We start from the raw sequence: 26,269 nt of genomic DNA on the forward strand, positions 1-26,269 counted from the left end.
AGTCTCGGTGTCAACCTCTTGGCAGACTCGATGAAAGCCAAATTCTTATGATCTGTAGTCACAGTGATTCAATGGTCCGCCCGCTCCAAAAAATGCCTCCATTCTTCAAATGCTAGCTTAATGTCCAATAACTCTCTGTTACCTACATCATAATTCTTTTCTGCAGAAGAGAATTTTTTCGAGAAGAAGGCACAAGGTCTTAAGTTGGTTAAAGTGGCAGGTCCCTGGGACAATACTGCCCCCACCCCCACCTCTGAGGCATCCACCTCCACAATAAACAGTTCAGATGGATCTGGTTGAATCAATACGGGGGCAAAGATGAAACAATTCTTTAATGCCAAAAATGTCGCTGTGGCAGGAGCAAGCCAATTCTTGATATATTGTTGTGAATTCTGTTGTCGGGCTCCCTCCTGTGGTCATGAATGGTACTTTGGCTGGTTCTGTCCATGGACTTCCTCTGGTGGGTGTTTATGAGTTTCACAGGTGACGAGGTTAATTCGTTAGCTGCTGCTCTATTTAACTCCACTTAGATCTTTGCTCCATGCCAACTGTCAATGTTCCAGTATTGGTCTGTTCACTCCTGGATCGTTCTTGTGACCTGTCTTCCCATCAGAAGCTAAGTTCCAACTTGTATTTCTTTGGTTTGCTATTTTTCTGTCCAGCTTGCTATTTAATTTGTTGTCTTGCTTGCTGGAAGCTCTGGGATGCAAAGGGAGCGCCTCCGCACCGTGCGTGGTCTTTTTGTAGGTTTTTGTGCTGACCGCAAAGTAACCTTTCCTATCCTCAGTCTGTTCAGTAAGTCGGGCCTCACTTTGCTAAATCTATTTCATCTCTGTGTTTGTATTTTCATCTTTACTCACAGTCATTATATGTAGGGGGCTGCCTTTTCCTTTGGGGAATTTCTCTGAGGCAAGGTAGGCTTTATTTTTCTATCTTCAGGGCTAGCTAGTTTCTTAGGCTGTGCCGAGTTGCATAGGGAGCGTTAGGCGCAATCCACGACTATTTCTAGTGTGTTTGATAGGTTTAGGGATTGTGGTCAGCAGAGTTCCCACGTCCCAGAGCTCGTCCTTATTATCAGTAACTATCAGGTCATTCCATGTGCTCTTAACCACCAGGTCCATTATTGTCCTGACCACCAGGTCATAACATATATGACCCCTTTTGGGTCAAATCAGAGAGGGGCTTAACAATTTGAGAAAACCCCCTTATAAATTTCCTATAATAATTAGTGAACCTCAAGAAACGCTGAAGACCTTTAAGATCCCTGGGTTGAACCCAGTCCACAATGGCCTGAACCTTTCTAGGGTCCATACAAAATCCTTCAGCAGACAAGATGAACCCCAGAAATGACAACTCCTGGACCAAAAATAAACATTTGTCAGGTTTAGCAAAGAGACAGTTCTCCAGGAGTCTGTGGTGAACTGCACCCAGATGACCTATGTGAGTCTGCTTCTCCATAGAGTACACCAGAATATCATCAATATACACTACAAAAAGCACCCAATATAGTCAGAAAAGACATGGTTGCTAAAATTTTGAAAAACAGCCAGCGCATTAGTCAACCCAAAAGGCATAACCGCATTTTTGATACAGCCCCTCAGAGGAGAGAAACGCAGTTTTCCACTCATCCCCCTCTTGTATGCAGATGAAATTGTATGCCCCTGAAGATCCAATTTAGAAAACCACTTAGCCTCAGACAGTTGGATGTATAAATCAGGGATAAGTGGGAGAGAGTAGGTATTTCTCACAGTGATCTTATTCAACTCTCGGAAATCGAGGCATGGGCGCAAACCACCATCTTTATTTTTCATGAAAAAGAACCCAGCCACCACAGGGGACAAGGAAGGGTGAATGTGCCCTTTGCGAAGACTCTCAGAGATGTATTCCTTCATGGCCGTATGCTCGGGACTGGATAAATTATACAAACGGGCCTTGGACAATTTAGCATCAGGAACAAGATCAATGGTGCAATCAAATGGGCGGTGTGGTGGCAAAACCTCATCCTTTTTTTAGGAGAATACATCCGTAGAGTCCTTCAGGTACTCTGGAATACCCTCCAGACTGATGGATGACAAGGACATAGTAGTAAGACAAACTTCAGAACAATTAGGTCCCCACTTCACAATATCCTGGGACCCTCAGTCAATCACCAGGTTATGAAAACCTCAGAAAAAGTACATGCCTAGGGAAGGCAGCTTTAACGAAAGATAAATGCATCCAAAAATAGAACAAGAGAAAGCTATAGCCTTAAAATAGTAAACATACTTTATTTCAATCAAAAGAGATAAAAAGACATTATCATAAAGGTAGATATAAAAAGAGCTATGCGGATACACAGTGCAAATGGTATAATCGCCCCAGACTAAGACCAGGCAATGTCATGGGTCATTAGGTACATGGTAAGGTCAAGAGCGTACAGACGCTTATAGAGACTAGTAAAGTGCTAATGTGCTTTAGTGCAGCGATTCTATATGTCACAAGGAAGGCTGATAGGAAGAGGATTGCAGGTTAGTACAAGTATTAATATATCCTAGTGGATGGCGTGACCTAACTAGAGTTGAGCGACCTTGACCTTTTTAGAGTCGAGCCGGGTTTTGCGAAACCCGACTATGTCCAAAGTCGGGTCGAGTGAAATCGGCCGATTATGACGTAAAGTCGGGATCGACCGAAACACGAAACCCAATGCAAGTCAATGGGGCAGCATAGTCGGCAGTGAGTGGGGGCCAGGAAAACACCTAGAGTGCCCATTTTAATGTCAAAACCATCCATTCTTCTTAATGAAGCTTGTCAAGCGTAATTTACCTTATAATAATTGGAAGGCATTTGAAATTGGGGGTCATTTGGCTAAAGTTGTGGGGGGTAGGGCTGGTTCAAGTAATTAGTGGGCCCAGGAAATCTGGACCACGTCACGGCAGTGGAGCAGGGAGAGGTAAGTATTTCAACTTTGCAAGTGCTGTGAACCTGAGCAAGCAGGGGGGCCCACTCGTTGGCATTGGCACTGGCACAGGGCCCCTCAAAGTACAGCGGTGTGTTTGCACGGCGGGGGCGCCTCCCACCGGCAGCAACACTTTTGCGTACTATGAGAGGCCCTGTGCCAGTGACGTCGCCAACTAGTATTCCTCCCCCCACCTGATGAAGGAACCTGCACTTTCATCTGCACCTTCCTCTTTGTCCCCGTGTAAGGTGGTATGGTATGCGGGAAGAGCAACCTGACTTTCAGCAGGGTCACAATGTTGTTGTGTAGCGTGCACGGGGAATGTTGCGTTATGGGTCAATGTACCAGCAGACTCATCTATCACTGGCTGGGCAATGGGCACGATGAAGTGGAAACACAGATATAGGCCCAAAGAAGAAAGTGGGCTAAATGCAGTTCAAAATTGGTAACACAGGAATAACCAGGGGGCATTGCAGTGGAGGACAACTGGAATGAGAGGCTGACACAGAGAGTAGGGCCAAATCAGTAAGTAGTCGAAATGCAGTTCAAAATTGGCAACCGTAGTAAACAGGCGGCACAGCTTTGTTCAGTGGAGGAGAACAGCAAGGAGTGGCAGACACCGATAGTAGGCCCCAAACCAACTAGTACGCCAAATGCAGTTGTTCCATTTAACCACAATTTAATGAGAGCCTGAAGATAGAAGCTCAGGAAAGGCAACCTGGGGAACACCTTGGAGTGTAACACACCATCTCTCTCCACCCCATACCCATTTTGTATGGCCTAATGCAGTGTACTTTTCTACAACTACTAAACGAGAGTCGGAAGACCGAAGCAATGGCAAGGAAACCTGGGGAACACCTTAGAGTGTAACACACCCTCTCTCTACACCCCATACCCAATTTGAAGGTCTAATGCAGTGTAGTTTCCAAGAACTACTAAACGAGAGCCGGAAGATCGAAGCTCAGGAAAGGCAACCTGGGGAACACCTTGGAGTGTAACACACCCTCTCGCTACACCCCATACCCAATTTGAAGGCCTAATGCAGCGTAGTTTCCAACAACTACTAAACGAGAGCCGGAAGATCGAAGCTCAGGAAAGGCAACCTGGGGAACACCTTGGAGTGTAACAAACCCTCTCTCTACACCCCATACCCAATTTGTAGGCCTAATGCAGCGTAGTTTCCGACAACTACTAAACGAGAGCCGGAATATCGAAGCTCAGGAAAGGCAACCTGGGGAACACCTTGGAGTGTAACACACCCTCTCTCTACACCCCATACCCAATTTGTAGGCCTAATGCAGCGTAGTTTCCGACAACTACTAAACGAGAGCCGGAATATCGAAGCTCAGGAAAGGCAACCTGGGGAACACCTTGGAGTGTAACACACCCTCTCTCTACACCCCATACCCAATTTGAAGGCCTAATGCAGTGTAGTTTCCAAGAACTACTAAACGAGAGCCGGAAGATCGAAGCTCAGGAAAGGCAACCTGGGGAACACCTTGGAGTGGAACACACCATCTCTCTACACCCCATACCCAATTTGAAGGCCTAATGCAGCGTAGTTTCCAACAACTACTAAACGAGAGCCGGTAGATCGAAGCTCAGGAAAGGCAACCTGGGGAACACCTTGGAGTGTAACACAACGTCTCTCTACACCACGGAAGGGATGATTCTTAGGAAGGAAGGCTGTTGGAAATAAGCATTGCGCGTCCGAGGGTGATTAGATTCTTATTAGGTATATACTCACCCTCGGACGCGCCCTGCTTCTTTATTTGGAATGAATGTTTATTTGCAATGTGGTGTTGACTTTCTCTATTATTTTGGTAATTAATGATTTTATTATTTTCATTATTTTGCATCTTCTCGGCAATAATATAAAGAAGACGCGACAGGACAACACTCGGTGGATGCCATATGTGTGTTTTCAATTTAAAAAACCTTTCAGTTAACTACTTGCAGGAGAAAGTAATTGTAGCTGGTGGCCATTTTTAGTACTGTACCAGATTTTAGCTGTTTGTTTGTTTTTAATGTCAAAATGTCTGCATTTGATATCTCACCAGTATTTTCTTTTTTATAAGCAAAATCCTTTTTTTTTTATTTTATGATGTTGGTTCAAGGGGTACACGGGCAGCAGTAGACAGGTCAGTGGAGGCCTAGTGGAAGGAGGGACCGCAGACAGGCTTCGAAGCCCTAACATAATAAATTGGGCTGCCTGTAGGCAATTTAAAATTGGTTCCAGGGGAACACGGGCAGCAGTAGACAGGTCAGTGGAGGCCTAGAGGAAGGAGGGACCGCAGATGCGCCAATGTTTCCCCCATACCAAATTTGTAGGCCTAATGCAGTGTAGTTTCCAACAACTACTAAACGAGAGCCGGAATTTCGAAGCTCAGGAAAGGCAACCTGGGGAACACCTTGGAGTGTAACACACCCTCTCTCTACACCCCATACCCAACTTGAAGGCCTAATGCAGTGTAGTTTCCAACAACTACTAAACGAGAGCCGGAATATCGAAGCTCAGGAAAGGCAACCTGGGGAACACCTTGGAGTGTAACACACCCTCTCTCTACACCCCATACCCAATTTGAAGGCCTAATGCAGTGTAGTTTCCAAGAACTACTAAACGAGAGCCGGAAGATCGAAGCTCAGGAAAGGCAACCTGGGGAACACCTTGGAGTGTAACACAACGTCTCTCTACACGACGGAAGGGCTGATTCTTAGGAAGGAAGGCTGTTGGAAATAAGCATTGCGCGTCCGAGGGTGATTAGATTCTTATTAGGTATATACTCACCCTCGGACGCGCCCTGCTTCTTTATTTGGAATGAATGTTTATTTGCAATGTGGTGTTGACTTTCTCTATTATTTTGGTAATTAATGATTTTATTATTTTCATTATTTTGCATCTTCTCGGCAATAATATAAAGAAGACGCGACAGGACAACACTCGGTGGATGCCATATGTGTGTTTTCAATTTAAAAAAACTTTCAGTTAACTACTTGCAGGAGAAAGTAATTGTAGCTGGTGGCCATTTTTAGTACTGTACCAGATTTTAGTTGTGTGTTTGTTTTTAATGTTAAAATGTCTGCATTTGATATCTCACCAGTATTTTCTTTTTTATAAGCAAAATACTTATTTTTATATTTTCTGATGTTGGTTCCAGGGGTACACGGCCAGCAGTGCCCTGGTCAGTGTAGTAGTAGTTGAAAGAATGGACCGCAGACAGGCATCGAAGGCCTAAAATAAAAACACATGGCTGTAGGCAATTTTAAATTGGTTCCAGTGGTACACGGACAGCAGTGGTGTGGTCAGTGGAGGCCTAGTGGAAGGAGTGACCGCAGACAGGCATCGAAGTCCTAAAATAATAACACATGGCTGTAGGCAATTTTAAATTGGTTCCAGGGGTAGACGGGCAGCAGTGACCTGGTCAGTGTAGTAGTAGTTGAAAGAATGGACCGCAGACAGGCATCGAAGGCCTAAAATAAAAAAATTGGGCTGGCTGTAGGCAATTTTAAATTGGTTCCAGGGGTACACGGGCAGCAGTGACCTGGTCAGTGTAGTAGTAGTTGAAAGAATGGACCGCAGACAGGCATCGAAGGCCTAAAATAAAAAAATTGGGCTGGCTGTAGGCAATTTTAAATTGGTTCCAGGGGTACACGGGCAGCAGTGGTGTGGTCAGTGGAGGCCTAGTGGAAGGAGTGACCGCAGACAGGCATCGAAGGCCTAAAATAATAACACATGGCTGTAGGCAATTTTAAATTGGTTCCAGGGGTACACGGGCAGCAGTGACCTGGTCAGTGTAGTTGTAGTTGAAAGAATGGACCGCAGACAGGCATCGAAGGCCTAAAATAAAAAAATTGGGCTGGCTGTAGGCAATTTTAAATTGGTTCCAGGGGTACACGGGCAGCAGTGGTGTGGTCAGTGGAGGCCTAGTGGAAGGAGTGACCGCAGACAGGCTTCCAAGGCCTAACATAACAAACTTGGGCTGGCTGTAGGCACTTTTAAATTGGTTCCAGGGGTACACGGGCAGCAGTGGTCTGGTCAGTGGAAGTCTAGTGGAAGGAGTGACCGCAGACAGGCTTCCAAGGCCTAACATAACAAAATTGGGCTGGCTGTAGGCACTTTAAATTGGTTCCAGGGGTACATGGGCAGCAGTGTATGGTCAGTGGAAGTCTAGTGGAAGGAGTGACGGCAGACAGTCTTCGAAGGCCTAACATAACAAAATTGGGCTGACTGTAGGCACTTTTAAATTGGTTCCAGGGTAACACGGCCAGCAGTGGCCTGGTCAGTGTAGTAGTTGTAGAAAGAAGGGACCGCAGACAGGCTTCGAAGGCCTAACATAACAAAAATGTCAAAACAATGGTATTGTCAGTGCCAGGCATTGAAGGATGTCAGCGCCTAGACTACACATTGGTGAAGCTGTGAGAGATAATTTTGCTAGTGGTAGAGCACTGTTTGAGCTGGGGGGGGGAACTGTCTTGTGGCCGGCGTTACAGGCACAGGGCCCCTCATATTACAACGGTGTGTCTGACGTTGGGTGCGCACCACCACCGCCAGAGACACTTTATTGTACTATGAGGGACCCAGTGGCAGTGCCGTCGACCAAAAGCGGCCACACCCACCTCTTCAGACAAACAGCACTCTCAAGGGTCCAAGCGCAAAGTGGCGATAGCACGGCCCCGTGTGGGGAGTTTGGCCATTTCGTGAGGTGGAAACATGTCGTATGCTGGACAATCAGGTGAAGAAAATTACGAGATTGGAAAAGTCATTCAGAATAGTCCACAGGCAAGACCTTTTCATAGGAAAGCTAGGTGTCAGCCGGGCAGGGTGGGGCAAAAGATTTTGAAATCCAGTTGTGGTTCATTTTAATGAAGGTTAGATCATCTACATTTTGGGTAGCCAGACGAGTCCTTTTTTCTGTTAGTATTGAACCTGCAGCACTGAATACTCTTTCTGATAGGACACTAGCTGCCGGGCAAGCAAGCTCCTGCAATGCATATTCTGCCAATTCTGGCCAGGTGTCTAATTTGGATGCCCAGTAATCAAATGGGAATGACGGTTGAGGGAGAACGTCGATAAGGGATGAAAAATAGTTTGTAACCATACTGGACAAATGTTGTCTCCTGTCACTTTGAATTGATGCTGCAGTACCTGTCCTGTCTGCGGTCATAGAAAAATCACTCCACAACCTGGTCAGAAAACCCCTCTGGCCAACGCCACTTCTGATTTCTGCCCCTCTAACACCTCTGGTCTGCTGGCCCCTGGAGCTCGTGTGAGAACGATCACGGGCGCTGTGTGCAGGGAATGCCAGAAGCAAACGGTCAACAAGAGTTGATTGTTTTGTTGCTAATATTAGTTCCAAGTTCTCATGTGGCATAATATTTTGCAATTTGCCTTTATAGCGAGGATCAAGGAGGCAGGCCAACCAGTAATCGTCATCGTTCATCATTTTTGTAATGCGTGTGTCCCTTTTGAGGATACGCAAGGCATAATCCGCCATGTGGGCCAAAGTTCCCGTTGTCAAATCTGCGGTTGTGCTTGGTTGAGGGGCAGTTGCAGGCAAATCTACGTCACTTGTGTCCCTCAAAAAACCAGAACCCGGCCTTGCCACGCCACCAATTTCCCGTGCCCCCGGGAAAGCTTCCTCATTAAAAATATACTCATCCCCATCATCCTCCTCATCCTCCACCTCCTCTTCGCCCGGTACCTCGTCATGTACACTGCCCTGACCAGACAATCGCTGACTGTCATCAAGGCTTTCCTCTTCCTCTGGTGCAGACGCCTGATCCTTTATGTGCGTCAAACTTTGCATCAGCAGACGCATTAGGGGGATGCTCATGCTTATTATGGCGTTGTCTGCACTAACCAGCCGTGTGCATTCCTCAAAACACTGAAGGACTTGACACATGTCTTGAATCTTCGACCACTGCACACCTGACAACTCCATGTCTGCCATCCTACTGCCTGCCCGTGTATGTGTATCCTCCCACAAAAACATAACAGCCCGCCTCTGTTCGCACAGTCTCTGAAGCATGTGCAGTGTTGAGTTCCACCTTGTTGCAACGTCTATGATTAGGCGATGCTGGGGAAGGTTCAAAGAACGCTGATAGGTCTGCATACGGCTGGAGTGTACAGGCGAACGGCGGATATGTGCGCAAAGTCCACGCACTTTGAGGAGCAGGTCGGATAACCCCGGATAACTTTTCAGGAAGCACTGCACCACCAGGTTTAAGGTGTGAGCCAGGCAAGGAATGTGTTTCAGTTGGGAAAGGGAGATGGCAGCCATGAAATTCCTTCCGTTATCACTCACTACCTTGCCTGCCTCAAGATCTACAGTGCCCAGCCACGACTGCGTTTCTTGCTGCAAGAACTCGGACAGAACTTCCGCGGTGTGTCTATTGTCGCCCAAACACTTCATAGCCAATACAGCCTGCTGACGTATGCCAGTAGCTGCCCCATAATGGGAGACCTGGTGTGCAACAGTGGCAGGTGCGGATGGAGTGTTTGTGCGACTGCGGTCTGTGGACGAGCTCTTGCTTCTGCAGGAGGACGAGGAGGAGGAGGAGGAGGGGGTGCGAACGGCTACAGACAACTGTTTACTAGACCGTGGGCTAGGCAGAACTGTCCCAAACTTGCTGTCCCCTGTGGACCCTGAATCCACCACATTTACCCAGTGTGCCGTGATGGACACGTAACGTCCCTGGCCATGCCTACTGGTCCATGCATCTGTTGTCAGGTGCACCTTTGTGCTCACAGATTGCCTGAGTGCATGGACGATGCGCTCTTTAACATGCTGGTGGAGGGCTGGGATGGCTTTTCTGGAAAAAAAGTGTCGACTGGGTAGCTCGTAGCGTGGTACAGCGTAGTCCATCAGGTCTTTGAAAGCTTCGCTTTCAACTAACCGGTAGGGCATCATCTCTAACGAGATTAGTCTAGCTATGTGGGCGTTCAAACCCTGTGTACGCGGATGCGAGGCTAAGTATTTCCTTTTTCTAACCATAGTCTCATGTAGGGTGAGCTGGACTGGAGAGCTGGAGATCGTGGAACTAGCGGGGGTGCCGGTGGACATGGCAGACTGAGAGACGGTGGGAGATGGTATTGTTGCCGCCGGTGCCCTAGATGCAGTGTTTCCTACTACGAAACTGGTGATTCCCTGACCCTGACTGCTTTGGCCTGGCAAAGATACCTGCACAGATACAGCAGGTGGTGCGCTAAATGGTGGTCCTACACTGCCGGAAGGGATGTTGCGTTGATGACTAGCTTCATTGGCCGAGGGTGCAACAACCTTAAGGGACGTTTGGTAGTTAGTCCAAGCTTTCAAATGCATGGTGGTTAAATGTCTATGCATGCAACTAGTATTGAGACTTTTCAGATTCTGACCTCTGCTTAAGGAAGTAGAACATTTTTGACAGATGACTTTGCGCTGATCAATTGGATGTTGTTTAAAAAAATGCCAGACTGCACTCTTTCTAGCATCGGATACCTTTTCAGGCATTGCAGACTGAGCTTTAACCGGATGGCCACGCTGTCCTCCACCAGGTTTTGGCTTTGCCACGCGTTTTGGGCAAGATACGGGCCCGGCAGATGGAACCTGTGGCGATGTTGATGCCTGCTGCGGCCCCTCCTCCTCCTCTGCTTCAGAACTGCTGCCGCCTGCACCCTGTTCCCCCAATGGCTGCCAATCGGGGTCAAGAACTGGGTCATCTAATAACTCTTCTTGTACCTCCTGCGCAACTTCGTCTGTGTCACCGTGTCGTTCGGTGGTATAGCGTTCGTGATGGGGCAACATAGTCTCATCAGGGTCTGATTCTTGATCAGCACCCTGCGAGGGCAATGTTGTGGTCTGAGTCAAAGGACCAGCATAGTAGTCTGGCTGTGGCTGTGCGTCAGTGCACTCCATGTCAGATTCAATTTGTAATGGGCATGGACTGTTAACTGCTTCACTTTCTAAGCCAGGGACGGTATGTGTAAAGAGCTCCATGGAGTAACCCGTTGTGTCGCCTGCTGCATTCTTCTCTGTTGTTGTTTTTGCTGAAGAGGACAAGGAAGTGACTTGTCCCTGACCGTGAACATCCACTAACGACGCGCTGCTTTTACTTTTACCAGTTTCACGAGATGAGGCAAAAGAGCTAGAGGCTGAGTCAGCAAGATAAGCCAAAACTTGCTCTTGCTGCTCCGGCTTTAAAAGCGGTTTTCCTAATCCCAGAAAAGGGAGCGTTCGAGGCCTTGTGTAGCCGGACGACGAACCTGGCTCCACAGCTCCAGACTTAGGTGCAATATTTTTTCCCCCACGACCACCTGATGCTCCACCACTACCACTACCCTCATTACCAGCTGACAATGAACGCCCCCGGCCACGACCTCTTCCACTAGACTTCCTCATTGTTTTAAAAACGTAACCAAACTAACGTTATTTGTTGCAGTCACACAACTTACACGGTGAGCTATAACTTCAGTATGATTTAGCTACCCCTTTACAGGTTGGTGAGACCACAGCGAAAATCAGGCCCAATGTTACACACTCTTTTTTTGGTGGCTGCAAATTAGAGAGATGCCCCACACGCAGGACTGTCACTGAAGCACAAATGTTAATATTAATGTCACACTATTATTTTTTTTTTATTTTTATTTTTTTCAGGAACACTTTAGAAACCCCCCCCCAAAAAAAAAAAAGATTTTTGCAGGGAGAATTTAGAAAACAAATGTAACAAACTATATGCTTTCTATGGGCCACTGAGTGAGAGATGACGCACACAGGAATCAGGAGTGGCACACAAGCCCAGAGGCCAATATTTTTCTACCAATGATTGATGGAGTTATTTTCTCTGGTAGATTTTGGAACCCAAATCAAGGAAAAAAAATGTAGGCTTTCTATGGACCACAATTGGAGAGAGAGAGAGAGAGAGAGAGAGAGATGGCACACCCAGGAGTCAAGACTGGCACACAAGCAGAAAGGCCAATATTAATCTCCCACTGTTTTTTTTTTTTTTTTTTTTTTCAGGGAGACTTTAGAAAAAAAAAAAATAAAAAAAATATGATTTTATCAGGAAGAATTTAGAAACCAAATAAAATAAAATGATTTTTTCAGGGAGAATTTATAAAACAAATAAAAACAAAAATAGGCGTTCTATGGCCCACTGACTGAGAGATGACGCACACAGGAGTCAGGAGTGGCACACAAACCCAGAGGCCAATATTTTTCTACCAATGATTGATGTAGTTATTTTCTCTGGTAGATTTTAGAACCCAAATCAAGGAAAAAAAATATAGGCTTTCTATGGACCACAATTGGAGAGAGAGAGAGAGAGAGAGAGAGAGAGAGAGAGATGGCACACCCAGGAGTCAAGACTGGCACACAAGCAGAAAGGCCAATATTAATCTCCCACTGTTTTTTTTGGTTGTTTTTTTTTTTTTTTTTTCAGGGAGACTTTAGAAAAAAAAATAATAAAAAAAATATGATTTTATCAGGAAGAATTTAGAAACCAAATAAAATAAAATGATTTTTTCTGGGAGAATTTATAAAACAAATAAAACCAAAAATAGGCGTTCTATGGCCCACTGACTGAGAGATGACGCACCCAGGAGTCAAGACTGGCACACAAGCAGAAAGGCCAATATTAATCTCCCACTGTTTTTTTTTTTTTTTTTCAGGGAGACTTTAGAAAAAAAAATAATAAAAAAAATGTGATTTTATCAGGAAGAATTTAGAAACCAAATAAAATAAAATGATTTTTTCTGGGAGAATTTATAAAACAAATAAAACCAAAAATAGGCGTTCTATGGCCCACTGACTGAGAGATGACGCACCCAGGAGTCAAGACTGGCACACAAGCAGAAAGGCCAATATTAATCTCCCACTGTTTTTTTTTTTTTTTTTCAGGGAGACTTTAGAAAAAAAAATAATAAAAAAAATGTGATTTTATCAGGAAGAATTTAGAAACCAAATAAAATAAAATGATTTTTTCAGGGAGAATTTAGAAAACAAATAAAACCAAAAATAGGCGTTCTATGGCCCACTGACTGAGAGAGAGAGAGAGAGAGATGGAACGCTTAGTACTGGCACACAAGCCCAAAGGGCAATATTAATCTCCCTTTTTTTTTCCAGGGAGAATTTCTAAAACCCAAAAAAAAAAAAAAATAGGCTTTCTATGGCCCACTATTTGTGAGAGAGATGGGACGCTCAGGACTGGCACAGATGGCACGCTCAGGACTGGCACAGAAGCCCAGAGGCCAATATTAATCTCCCTTTTTTTCTGGGAGAATTTATAAAACCAAAAAAAAATTTAAATAGGCTTTCTATGGCCCACTATTTGTGAGAGAGATGGCACGCTCAGGACTGGCACAGATGGCACGCTCACAACTGGCACACAAGCACAGAGGCCAATATTAATCTCCCTTTTTTCAGGGAAAATTTATAAAACAAAAAAAAAAAATAAATAGGCTTTCTATGGCCCACTATTTGTGAGAGAGATGGCACGCTCAGGGCTGGCACAGATGGCACGCTCAGGACTGGCACACAAGCCCAGAGGCCAATATTAATCTCCCTTTTTTTCAGGGAGAATTTATAAAAACCCCCAAAAAAATAAAATAGGCTTTCTATGGCCCACTATTTGTGAGAGAGATGGGACGCTCAGGACTGGCACAGATGGCACGCTCAGGACTGGCACAGAAGCCCAGAGGCCAATATTAATCTCCCTTTTTTTCTGGGAGAATTTATAAAACCAAAAAAAAATTTAAATAGGCTTTCTATGGCCCACTATTTGTGAGAGAGATGGCACGCTCAGGACTGGCACAGATGGCACGCTCACAACTGGCACACAAGCCCAGAGGCCAATATTAATCTCCCTTTTTTCAGGGAAAATTTATAAAACAAAAAAAAAAATTAAATAGGCTTTCTATGGCCCACTATTTGTGAGAGAGATGGCACGCTCAGGGCTGGCACAGATGGCACGCTCAGGACTGGCACACAAGCCCAGAGGCCAATATTAATCTCCCTTTTTTTCAGGGAGAATTTATAAAACCAAAAAAAAAAATAAATAGGCTTTCTATGGCCCACTATTTGTGAGAGAGATGGCACGCTCAGGGCTGGCACAGATGGCACGCTCAGGACTGGCACACAAGCCCAGAGGCCAATATTAATCTCCCTTTTTTTCAGGGAGAATTTATAAAACCCCAAAAAAAATAAAATAGGCTTTCTATGGCCCACTATTTGTGAGAGAGATGGCACACTCAGGACTGGCACACAAGCCCAAAGGCCAATATTAATCTCCCACTGTATTTTTATCAGGGAGAATTTATACACCCCACAAAAAAAAATACAGAAAAATGAAAAGGCTTTCTATGGCCCACTATGTGAGAGAGATGGCACACACAGGGATGGCACTCTAGCAGAAATGCCAAATTGCCAATCTTAATCTCCCACCAAAAAAAAAAAAAAAAAAAAAACAGGGAATGTCCTACAATTACTATCTCCCTGCCTGCAGTAATCTCAGCCAGGTATGGCAGGCAGCTACTATCTCCCTGCCTGCAGTAATCTCAGCCAGGTATGGCAGGCAGCAATAAGGAGTGGACTGATGCACAAATGAAATAAAAAGTGTGGACAAACAAAAAAGATAGCTGTGCAGAAAGGAAGGAACAAGAGGATTTGTGCTTTGAAAAAAGCAGTTGGTTTGCACAGCGGCGTACACACAGCAATGCAGCTATCAGGGAGCCTTCTAGGGCAGCCCAATGAGCTACAGCGCTGAGGGGAAAAAAAAAAAAAAAAAAACTTCCACTGTCCCTGCACACCGAGGGTGGTGTTGGACAGTGCAAATCGCTGCAGCACAAGCGGTTTTGTGGTTAATGGACCCTGCCTAACGCTATCCCTGCTTCTGACAAAGCGGCAGCAACCTCTCCCTAAGCTCAGATCAGCAGCAGTAAGATGGCGGTCGGCGGGAACGCCTCTTTATAGCCCCTGTGATGTCGCAGACAGCAAGCCAATCACTGCAATGCCCTTCTCTAAGATGGTGGGGACCAGGACCTATGTCATCACGCTGCCCACACTCTGCGTTTACCTTCATTGGCTGAGAAATGGCGCTTTTCGCGTCATTGAAACGCGACTTTGGCGCGAAAGTCGCGTACCGCATGGCCGACCCCGCACAGGGGTCGGATCGGGTTTCATGAAACCCCGACTTAGCCAAAAGTCGGCGACTTTTGAAAATGTTCGACCCGTTTCGCTCAACCCTAGACCTAACTACGCTACCAGCAATTAAGCAAGTGCTGCTAAAGCAAACTGATGTGGTGACCCAAAGAGGATAAGGCACAGTGGCAGGGACACATTACCTGTAGCCGTGGAGCGATTCCCCGACGCGCGTTTCACGTGTAGCTTTAACGAGGGGTAAGGTGCAGAGAGGAGTTAACGGCTTATATCATGTCCGTACTAACCTGCAATCCTCTTCCTATCAGCCTTCCTTGTGACATATAGAATCGCTGCACTAAAGCACATTAGCACTTTACTAGTCTCTATAAGCGTCTGTACGCTCTTGACCTTACCATGTACCTAATGACCCATGACATTGCCTGGTCTTAGTCTGGGGCGATTATACCATTTGCACTGTGTATCCGCATAGCTCTTTTTATATCTACCTTTATGATAATGTCTTTTTATCTCTTTTGATTGAAATAAAGTATGTTTACTATTTTAAGGCTATAGCTTTCTCTTGTTCTATTTTTGGATGCACCAGGTTATGAAGTTGCAACAGGGAAACGTCAACACCAGGCCAGCAGGGAGATTATTCAAGACAAAACATGAAATACACTTCTGGTGTAGGGCCCCCACCTTGAGGGTGAACTCTTTAGATATAAAATTAACCCTTCTCTTTGTGAGGGGTGTAGAGTCAATGGCCATGATTTTAATAGGAGTCTTCAACCTAATTGTCCCTAACTTACAGCTGGCCACCAATTTAGAGTCAATCAGGTTCATGGATGACCCACAGTCCACAAAGGACAAAGTGGGAGTGAAGCAGTTCTCTTCACCAAGTTCCACTTTTAACAGTACTTTAAGGAATGAGGAAAATGGTACCTGTGAGTCTGGGCAACCTTCTCGGTAGTTACCCAGACTTAGGCATTTCCCGACACCTTGTGTCACGATCCAATTTTGGATTTGTGGCAGATCTGGTTTCCCTCAGTTTAAGACCTTTTTCCTTTCTGGTCATCGGGGGTTAATGCAGTTTCCCTCCCCCCCCCCGATGGTCGCTGATGTTATTCCATTGCATTACTGCTGGGTCAGCTGATGTTGGTGGTGACCTCTCCCACCATCCTTTAGTAGGTCACCTGGTGCATCAGCTGACTGTCGGTGTTAGTTCATTCTGCAGCGAACAAGCTGGGAGAAGGAGCTTGCTGGGAACAGTTGTTCTTCTGCTGAGTCTGGTGAATCTGGTGTTTCTTCCCGCTGTGCTGTGCTTTGGAGCAATAAGCTAAGTGTTGTTTGCCTATACCTTGTCTGTCTTTCCTTACCCATTGTTGAAATAGTGCAGCGATGGGACCAGTGCTCTCACCTGCCAGTTCACTACGTAGGGATAGGTGAGGGAGCAAGTGAGGGACTAGGTATCCTGGTCGGCGACGGGGTGAAAGAACCCAAATAGGGACAATAGCAAGACCAGGGCACATCTGCAGGCCAGTGCAGGAGGTGCCCATTCCCCCAGTCCCTACCGACAGGGCCCACCATTGTAATTGTATCCCCGGTGTTCCCTTGTTTGTGTTGTTTGTGACAGACCTATGGTTGGGTTGTTTCATATCGGGTCAGTCACATCGTGACACCTTGGGAGTAGGAGGACAGGAGGGACAGTCCTTCTTCCAATGTCCTGGAGCACGGCAGTAAAAATAAAGTTTGCCTTGTCGTCGACGTGTCCTCTCCATTTCCTTGAAGGTGATGGCCCCTACTTCCATGGGCTCAGCAGGTTGTGAAGCTTCCAGTTTAACTGGAAGGAAAAGAGCTTCCCGTTGCACGACTCCTCTCTCCCGTAACCTTCGATATATGCGAACGGCCTGAGTTATGGCCTCTTCCAGAGAGCAGGGAAAAGGATGAAGAGCCAGAGCATCCTTTAAATGATCAGACAGTACCCTCCGGAACTGACACCTGAGTGCTGAGTCATTCCAGGACACCTCCAGGGACCTTCCAAAGAGAGGCAGGAAAAGTTAACCCCTCCATGACCAGGCCAGGGAAAGAGAAGCAAGAAGCAAACCCCGTCCTGGATCATGACACCAAGCATATTAATGGAAAGTTGAGTTGAAGGAAAAAGTGTGGTAGAAAAACCTGCACAAGCAACGGGATAACTGCAGCCTTGAAAGGATTGTTAAGAAAAGACCATTCAAAATTTGGCAGGATTCACAAGGAGTGAACTGCTGCTGGAGTCATTGCTTCAAGAGCATTCTATTTAGAAGCATATGACAAGGGCTTGCATTTTTAGAAGTAGAAATGAGGAGGTCAGTTGACACACAGACACTAACTACTATGTCGTGCTCAAAACCTACAGTCCAAAATATTTTGTTAAGGAGAGATGGTTATCACGCTCCGCAGACTTTTCAATGCATACCAAGCAGTCAATTTTAAAAAAATGCTTTGTGAACCTGTAGTAGTGGAGGAGAATATCAGAAACATTTTATACAACTCAGAGAAAATTGTACAATGGGTATTTAATAGATCAGAGGTTTCAAAGTAGGAGAAGAAATAGGATGTGAACAACCTAAAAAATAAAAAACATCAAAGGACAATACACATTTCCATCTATTCTATTACCCGTCCCACAGTAAGTATTTCTAAATACTGATATTTATTAAAAAGAGAACAAAAGTATAGGATTGTGCTACAAAATCTGCCACTACTCATATACTGGAGAGATAGATCTCATGCCTGCCATTTGATAAGGACAGGTATCAATCAGAAAAATTAATCAGGCAAAATTTAAATTTGCCTGTTTGCATGAATTTTTCTGGAAAATGACTCTGCGCAAATTTAAAGGGGTGTTCCCATCTCCAAAATCGTATCTCAATAAGTAATAGGTGTAATGATAATAATATTTGCAAATACCTCTAATTAGAAATGTAGTATAGGCTTTCTGATTCGCTATGCTTCTATCCTCATGTGCAGTGTATTGCAGGACCTTAGGCTAGTTTCACATTTGCGTCTATGTGCACAGCGTATCATCCGCAGCCAAAAACGCATGCAAAAATGCATGCTAACACAGCGTTTTTTATCCAAATCAGCTTACGCATTATGGCAAAAAAAAACGCTGCGTGTGCATGCGTTTGTATGCGTTTTTGCCTGCATTTGCGTTTTTTATGCGCATGCGTTTGATATTTCCAGGAGGGCATGTCTCAATGGGTGTGTTTTAATCGGTTCCTGGACATGCGCAGTCCGAAGTACGCAAGCGCATATAACACATTCGTATGCAAGGACATGAATATGCATGCATTTCCATAGACAGTAATGAGTTTTTTTATCGCACTCATCCGTATGCCTGCGCATATTTGACGAATTTTTGATGCTTCAAAAAAAGAAAACTTGTTGCGATCGCCAGACCCCGACGCATATCAAGAAACGCCGCAGGCGTACGCATCCACAGATGAACGCATGTCCCTGCATACACCATGTTAAAGATATGTACGCAGGATGTATGCGGATGAATCGCTGCGCACACAGATGCAGATGTGAAATCAGCCTTAGATATCCATGGTTACAACCACTGATATAGTGACAGTTTGTTAGCTAGCTGCTAGTGGTCGTAACCATGGATACCTAAGGTCCTGCAATGTGTCTATATGAGGAAAGAGACATAGCGAATCAGGAAAAATAAACTACATTTCTTCTAATTGGAGGTATTTGCTAATATTATTATTATTATTATTACACCTACTACATATTGGGATAGGATCTTGGAGATAGGAATACCCCTTTAATGGAACAAATAAAAAAATAAAAAAAGACATCAGCTCATGCGAAGTAAAATATCCTATTTGCAAGGAACCTTGTAGTATGGCAATTCAGCAAAGAGAGAATCTGTAAAATGTGAACTTTAGTAAATGTCTATTAAAATCCAATCCAACATGGTAAGCCACAGACATGTTACAGACTTAGTCTTTATTCATTGCATATTTGAAGCCTTTAACCCCCAGGCGATTTTTCGTTTTTTGTTTTCATTTTTTCGTCCTCTTCTTCTTTATTTTTACAGCTATGTAACCGTTTAAGAGTTTGTTTTTTGCTGACAAGTTGTACTGTTTTTTGAATGACAATTCATTCTAACATATACTGTACTGGAAAACGGGAAAAAAATTCCATGCGCAGTAAAATTGCAAAAAAGTGCAATTTCACATTGGTTTTTTTTTTTTATTTTATTTACCACGTTTAATATATGGTAAATCTGACAGGGCAATATGATTCCCCAGATCAGTACAAGTACGCAGATACTAAACATGTATGTTTTTTTTTTTTCATTTAAGGGGTAAAAAAAAATTCTGAAATTTGTTTAAAAATGTTTTTTGCTTTTGTCACCATTTTCTGAGATTTGTAACTTTCTCATTTTTTGAGATCTGGGGCTGTTTGAGAGCTTATTTCTTTGTGCCCTGAGCTAACTAAACTATTTTACTGATACCATCTTAGGGTAGATATAATATTTTGATTACCTCTTATTGCATTTTATTGCAATGTTGCAGTAACCAAAAAAAAACGTAATTCTGGTAATTTTATATTTTGTTCTCGTTACGTTGTTTACTGATCGGATTCATTTATTTTACACTTTGATAGATTGGACATTTCTGAACTTGGCGATACCAAATATGTCTATTTTTTATATGTTATATTTTAAATGGGGCAAAAGTGGGGTGATCTGAACTTTTGTATTTATTATAGATTTATTTTAACTTTTACTTTTACTGTATTTAATAGTCTCTTTGGAAGACTTGAAGCTGTGATCATCAGATCGCTTGTCTGTACATGACAGTGGTGGCGGCTGTTAGAGGCACTTGATAGCTGACTAAGTCGAAATTAAATTGAAATGTAATTCAGCTACCGGTATTAAGAGATGTAGCGTACTTTCCTAGACAGGGCAGCAAAAGTAGGCTATGTGCCCACGTTGAGGATTTCTGTGCGTATTTTCCCTCTCAGTTTTTGAAAAATCCGCGGATTTACCGTGAATTTCCTGCGTTTTTTGTGCGGATTTCATCTGCGGTTTTACACCTGCGGATTCCTATTGAGGAACAGGTGTACAACACTGAAGAATCCACACAAAGAATTGACATGCTGCGGAAAACAAACCGCAGCGTTTCTGCACGGTATTTTCCGCAGCATAGGCACTGCGGATTTTGTTTTCCATAGGTTTACATGGTAAAGTAAACCGCATGGAAAACTGCTGCGAATCCGCAGCGGCCAATCCGATGTGAATCCGCAGCCAAATCCGCAACGTGTGCGCATACCCTAAAAGTAAACTTTTTTTGTGCATGTGAGATCAGAAAAGCCATGAATTTATTTAAATGTCAGTGTGGCAAAATTTATAATGGACACACATTGGTCTTTTTTAATTCCTTTGAACTTTAGATTTGTATTGTCTGCACTAGACTTGAGCGACTTTTACTTTTTTAGTAACGAGTCGGGTTTCGCAAAACCTGACTTTGTCAAAAGTCGGGTCGGGTAAAATCGGCCGATTTTTGCGAAAAGTCAGTGACCGATCGAAACACGAAACCCAATGCAAGTCAATGGGGAATCAAAGTCGGCAGAGAGTGGAGGACAGGAAAACACTTACAGTGCCCATTTAAATGCCAAAAACATCAATTCGTATTACTGAAGCTTGTCAATCTTAATTTACTTTATAATAATAGTTAGGCATTGAAAACAGGGGGTAATTTGGCTAAAGTTGTTGGGGGGTAGGGCTGGCTCAAGATTTTCGTGGGCCCAGGAAACGCGGAATACGTCACGGCGGTGGAGCAGGGAGAGGTAAGTATTTCAACTTTGCAAGTGCTGTGATCCTGAGCAAGCAGGAGGGGGCACTAGTTGGCACTGGCACAGGGCCCCTCATAGTACGGCTGTGTGTTTGACGGCGGGCGGCGCCTCCCACTGCCAGAGACACTTTTGCGTACTATGAGGGGCCTGTGCCAGTGCCAACGAGTATGCCCCTCCAACTGATGAAGGAACCTGCACTTTCATCTGCACCTTCCTCTTTGTCCCCGTGTAAGGTGGTATAGTATGCGGGAAGGGGAACCTGACTTTCAGCAGGGTCAGATTCAGGCTGTGTAGAGTGCAAGGGGAATGTAGTGGTCTGGGTCAATGTACCAGCAGACTCATCTAGCAGTGGCTGGCCAATTGGCAGGATGAGGAGGAAACACAGATATAGGCCCAAATAAGAAAGTAGGTTAAATCCAGTTCAAAATTGGTAACAGGACTAAACAGGCGGCATTGTTTTGTTCAGTGGAGGACAACTGTAATGTGGGGCAGACACAGTTAATAGGCCCAAATAAGAAAGTAGGCTAAATGCAGTTCAAAATTGGTAACAGGACTAAACTGGCGGCATTGCTTTCTTCAGCGGAGGATAACTGTAATGAGAGGCTGACACAGTTAGTAGGCCCAAAAAAGTAAGTAGGCTAAATGCAGTTAAAAATTGGTAACATGAGTACACAGGCGGCATAGGTTTGTTCAGTGGAGAAGGACAACTGTAATGAGTGACGCTGACACAGTTTGGAGGCCCAAAATTAAAAAGTAGGTTAAATGCAGTTCAAAATTGGTAACAGGAGTACACAGGCGGCATTGCTTTGTTCAGAGGAGGAGGACAACTGTATTGAGTGGCGCAGACAGACTTAGTAGGCCTAAAATAAAAAAGTAGGCTAAATGCAGTTCAAAATTGGTAACAGGAGTACTGTTGTGAATTCTGTGGCAGAGCTCCCTCCTGTGGTCACAAGTGGTACTTCGGCTGATTCTCTCTGTGAGCTTCCGTTGGTGGAGGAAAGTGGTACTGCGGCTTCTGAGTTTCCTTCCTCAGGTGATGTGGTGAAGTCGTTAGGTGCTGCTCTATTTAACTCCACCTAGTGCTTTGATCCTGGCCTTTAGTCAATGTTCTAGTATTGGACCTGTTTCCTCCTGGATCGTTCCTGTGGCCTGCTGCTCTGCATAGCTAAGTTCCGCTTTGCTATTTTGTTTGCTGTTTTTTTCTGTCCAGCTTGTATATTTGTTTTTTCCTGCTTGCTGGAAGCTCTGGGATGCAGAGGGTGTACCTCCGTGCCGTTAGTTTGGTACGGAGGGTCTTTTTGCCCCCTTTGCGTGGTTTTTGTAGGGTTTTGTGTTGACCGCAAAGTTTACTTTCCTATCCTCGCTCTGTTCAGAAAGTCGGGCCTCACTTTGCTAAATCTATTTCATCTCTACGTTTGTCTTTTCATCTTAACTCACAGTCATTATATGTGGGGGCTGCCTTTTCCTTTGGGGTATTTCTCTGAGGCAAGGTAGGCTTATTTTCTATCTTCAGGCTAGCTAGTTTCTCAGGCTGTGCCGAGTTCCATAGGGAGCGTTAGGCGCAATCCACGGCTGCCTCTAGTGTGGTTGGAGAGGATTAGGGATTGCGGTCAGCAGAGTTCCCACGTCTCAGAGCTCGTTCTATGTTTTTGGGTTATTGTCAGGTCACTGTATGTGCTCTGACCTCTATGTCCATGGTGGTACTGAATTACCTTATCATAATAGTGCTAGAGGCCCAAAGTACTAATGATTCTCAATAGAGGGAAAAAAGAAGTTCTGAGACCATTTTTTTTTCTCTGCACTGTGTTTTGCCTTTTTTTTTCCCTAGACATTTGGGTGGTTCAGGACATAGGTGTAGCGATGGACATTAACCCCTTCAAGACCCAGCCTATTTTGACCTTAAAGACCTTGCCGTTTTTTGCAATTCTGACCAGTGTCCCTTTATGAGGTAATAACTCAGGAACGCTTCAACGGATCCTAGCGGTTCTGAGATTGTTTTTTCGTGACATATTGGGCTTCATGTTAGTGGTAAATTTAGGTCAATAAATTCTGCATTTATTTGTGATAAACACGGAAATTTGGCGAAAATTTTGAAAATTTCGCAATTTTCACATTTTGAATTTTTATTCTGTTAAACCAGAGAGATATGTGACACAAAATAGTTAATAAATAACATTTCCCACATGTTTACTTTACATCAGCACAATTTTGGAAACAAAATTTTTTTTTGTTAGGAAGTTATAAGGGTTAAAATTCGACCAGCGATTTGTCATTTTTACAACGAAATTTACAAAACCATTTTTTTTAGGGACCACCTCACATTTGAAGTCAGTTTGAGGGGTCTATTTGGCTGAAAATACCCAAAAGTGACACCATTCTAAAAACTGCACCCCTCAAGGTACTCAAAACCACATTCAAGAAGTTTATTAACCCTTCAGGTGCTTCACAGCAGCAGAAGCAACATGGAAGGAAAAAATGAACATTTAACTATTTAGTCACAAAAATTATCTTTTAGCAACAATTTTTTTATTTTCCCAATGGTAAAAGGAGAAACTGAACCACGAAAGTTGTTGTCCAATTTGTCCTGAGTACGCTGATACCTCATATGTGGGGGTAAACCACTGTTTTGGCGCACGGCAGGGCTTGGAAGGGAAGGAGCGCCATTTGACTTTTTGAATCAAAAATTGGCTCCACTCTTTAGCGGACACCATGTCACGTTTGGAGAGCCCCCGTGTGCCTAAAAATTGGAGCTCCCCCACAAGTGACCCCATTTTGGAAACTAGACGCCCCAAGGAACTTATCTAGATGCATAGTGAGCACTTTGAACCCCCAGGTGCTTCACAAATTGATCCGTAAAAATGAAAAAGTACTTTTTTTTCACAAAAAAATTCTTTTAGCCTCAATTTTTTCATTTTCACATGGGCAACAGGATAAAATGGATCCTAAAATGTGTTGGGCAATTTCTCCTGAGTACACCAATACCTCACATGTGGAGGTAAACCACTGTTTGGGCACATGGTAAGGCTCGGAAGGGAAGGAGCGCCATTTGACTTTTTGAATGAAAAATTATTTCCATCGTTAGCGGACACCATGTCGCGTTTGGATAGCTCCTGTGTGCCTAAACATTGGCGCTCCCCCACAAGTGACCCCATTTTGGAAACTAGACCCCCCAAGGAACTAATTTAGATGCCTAGTGAGCACTTTAAACCCTCAGGTGCTTCACAAATTGATCTGTAAAAATGAAAAAGTAATTTTTTTTCACAAAAAAATTCTTTTCGCCTCAATTTTTTCATTTTCACATGGGCAGTAGGATAAAATGGATCATAAAATTTGTTGGGCAATTTCTCCCGAGTACGCCGATACCTCATATGTGGGGGTAAACCACTGTTTGGGCACTCGGCAGGGCTCGGAAGAGAAGGCGCGCCATTTGACTTTTTGAATGGAAAATTAGCTCCAATTGTTAGCGGACACCATGTCGTGTTTGGAGAGCCCCTGTGTGCCTAAACATTGGAGCTCCCGCACAAGTGACCCCATTTTGGAAACTAGACCCCCCAGGGAACTTATCTAGATGCATATTGAGCACTTTAAACCCCCAGGTGCTTCACAGAAGTTTATAACGCAGAGCCATGAAAATAAAAAATAATTTTTCTTTCCTCAAAAATGATTTTTTAGCCTGGAATTTCCTATTTTGCCAAGGATAATAGGAGAAATTGGACCCCAAATATTGTTGTCCAGTTTGTCCTGAGTACGCTGATACCCCATATGTGGGGGTAAACCACTGTTTGGGCGCACGGCAGGGCTCGGAAGGGATGGCACGCCATTTGGCTTTTTAAATGGAAAATTAGCTCCAATCATTAGCGGACACCATGTCACGTTTGGAGAGCCCCTGTGTGCCTAAACATTGGAGATCCCCCAGAAATGACACCATTTTAGAAACTAGACCCCCAAAGGAACTAATCTAGATGTGTGGTGAGGACTTTGAACCCCCAAGTGCTTCACAGAAGTTTATAACGCAGAGCCATGAAAATAAAAAAAAAAATTATTTTCTCAAAAATGATCTTTTAGCCTGCAATTTTTTATTTTCCCAAGGGTAACAGGAGAAATTTGACCCCAAAAGTTGTTGTCCAGTTTCTCCTGAGTACGCTGATACCCCATATGTGGGGGTAAATCACTGTTTGGGCACATGCCGGGGCTCGGAAGTGAAGTAGTGACGTTTTGAAATGCAGACTTTGATGGAATGCTCTGTGGGCGTCACGTTGCGTTTGCAGAGCCCCTGATGTGGCTTAACAGTAGAAACCCCCCACAAGTGACCCCATTTTGGAAACTAGACCCCCAAAGGAACTTATCTAGATGTGTGGTGAGCACTTTGAACCCCCAAGTGCTTCATAGAAGTTTATAATGCAGAGCCGTGAAAATAATAAATACGTTTTCTTTCCTCAAAAATAATTATTTAGCCCAGAATTTTTTAATTTTCCCAAGGGTAACAGGAGAAATTTGACCCCAATATTTGTTGTCCAGTTTCTCCTGAGTACGGTGATACCCCATATGTGGGGGTAAACTACTGTTTGGGCACATGCAGGGGCTTGGAATTGAAGTAGTGACGTTTTGAAATGCAGACTTTGATGGAATGCTCTGCGGGCGTCACGTTGCGTTTGCAGAGCCCCTGATGTGCCTAAACAGTAGAAACCCCCCACAAGTGACCCCATTTTGGAAACTAGACCCTGAAAGGAACTTATCTAGATGTGTGGTGAGCACTTTGAACCCCCAAGTGCTTCATAGAAGTTTATAATGCAGAGCCGTGAAAATAATAAATACGTTTTCTTTCCTCAAAAATAATTATTTAGCCCAGAATTTTTTATTTTCCCAAGGGTTACAGGAGAAATTGGACCACAAAAGTTGTTGTCCAGTTTCTCCTGAGTACGCTGATACCCCATATGTGGGGGTAAACCACTGTTTGGGCACACGTCGGGGTTCAGAAGGGAAGTAGTGAATTTTGAAATGCAGACTTTGATGGAATGGTCTGCGGGTGTCACGTTGCGTTTGCAGAGCCCCTGGTGTGCCTAAACAGTAGAAACCCCCCACAAGTGACCCCATTTTAGAAACTAGACCCCCCAAGGAACTTATCTAGATATGTGGTGAGCACTTTGAACCCCCAAGTGCTTCACAGACGTTTACAACGCAGAGCCGTGAAAATAAAAAATCATTTTTCTTTCCTCAAAAATTATGTTTTAGCAAGCATTTTTTTAGATTCACAAGGGTAACAGGAGAAATTGGACCCCAGTAATTGTTGCGCAGTTTGTCTTGAGTATGCTGGTACCCCATATGTGGGGGTAAACCACTGTTTGGGCACACGTCAGGGCTCGGAAGT

The sequence above is a fragment of the Ranitomeya imitator genome, chromosome 1, assembly GCF_032444005.1.
Source record: "Ranitomeya imitator isolate aRanImi1 chromosome 1, aRanImi1.pri, whole genome shotgun sequence".
In the NCBI taxonomy this organism is placed as follows: Eukaryota; Metazoa; Chordata; class Amphibia; order Anura; family Dendrobatidae; genus Ranitomeya; species Ranitomeya imitator.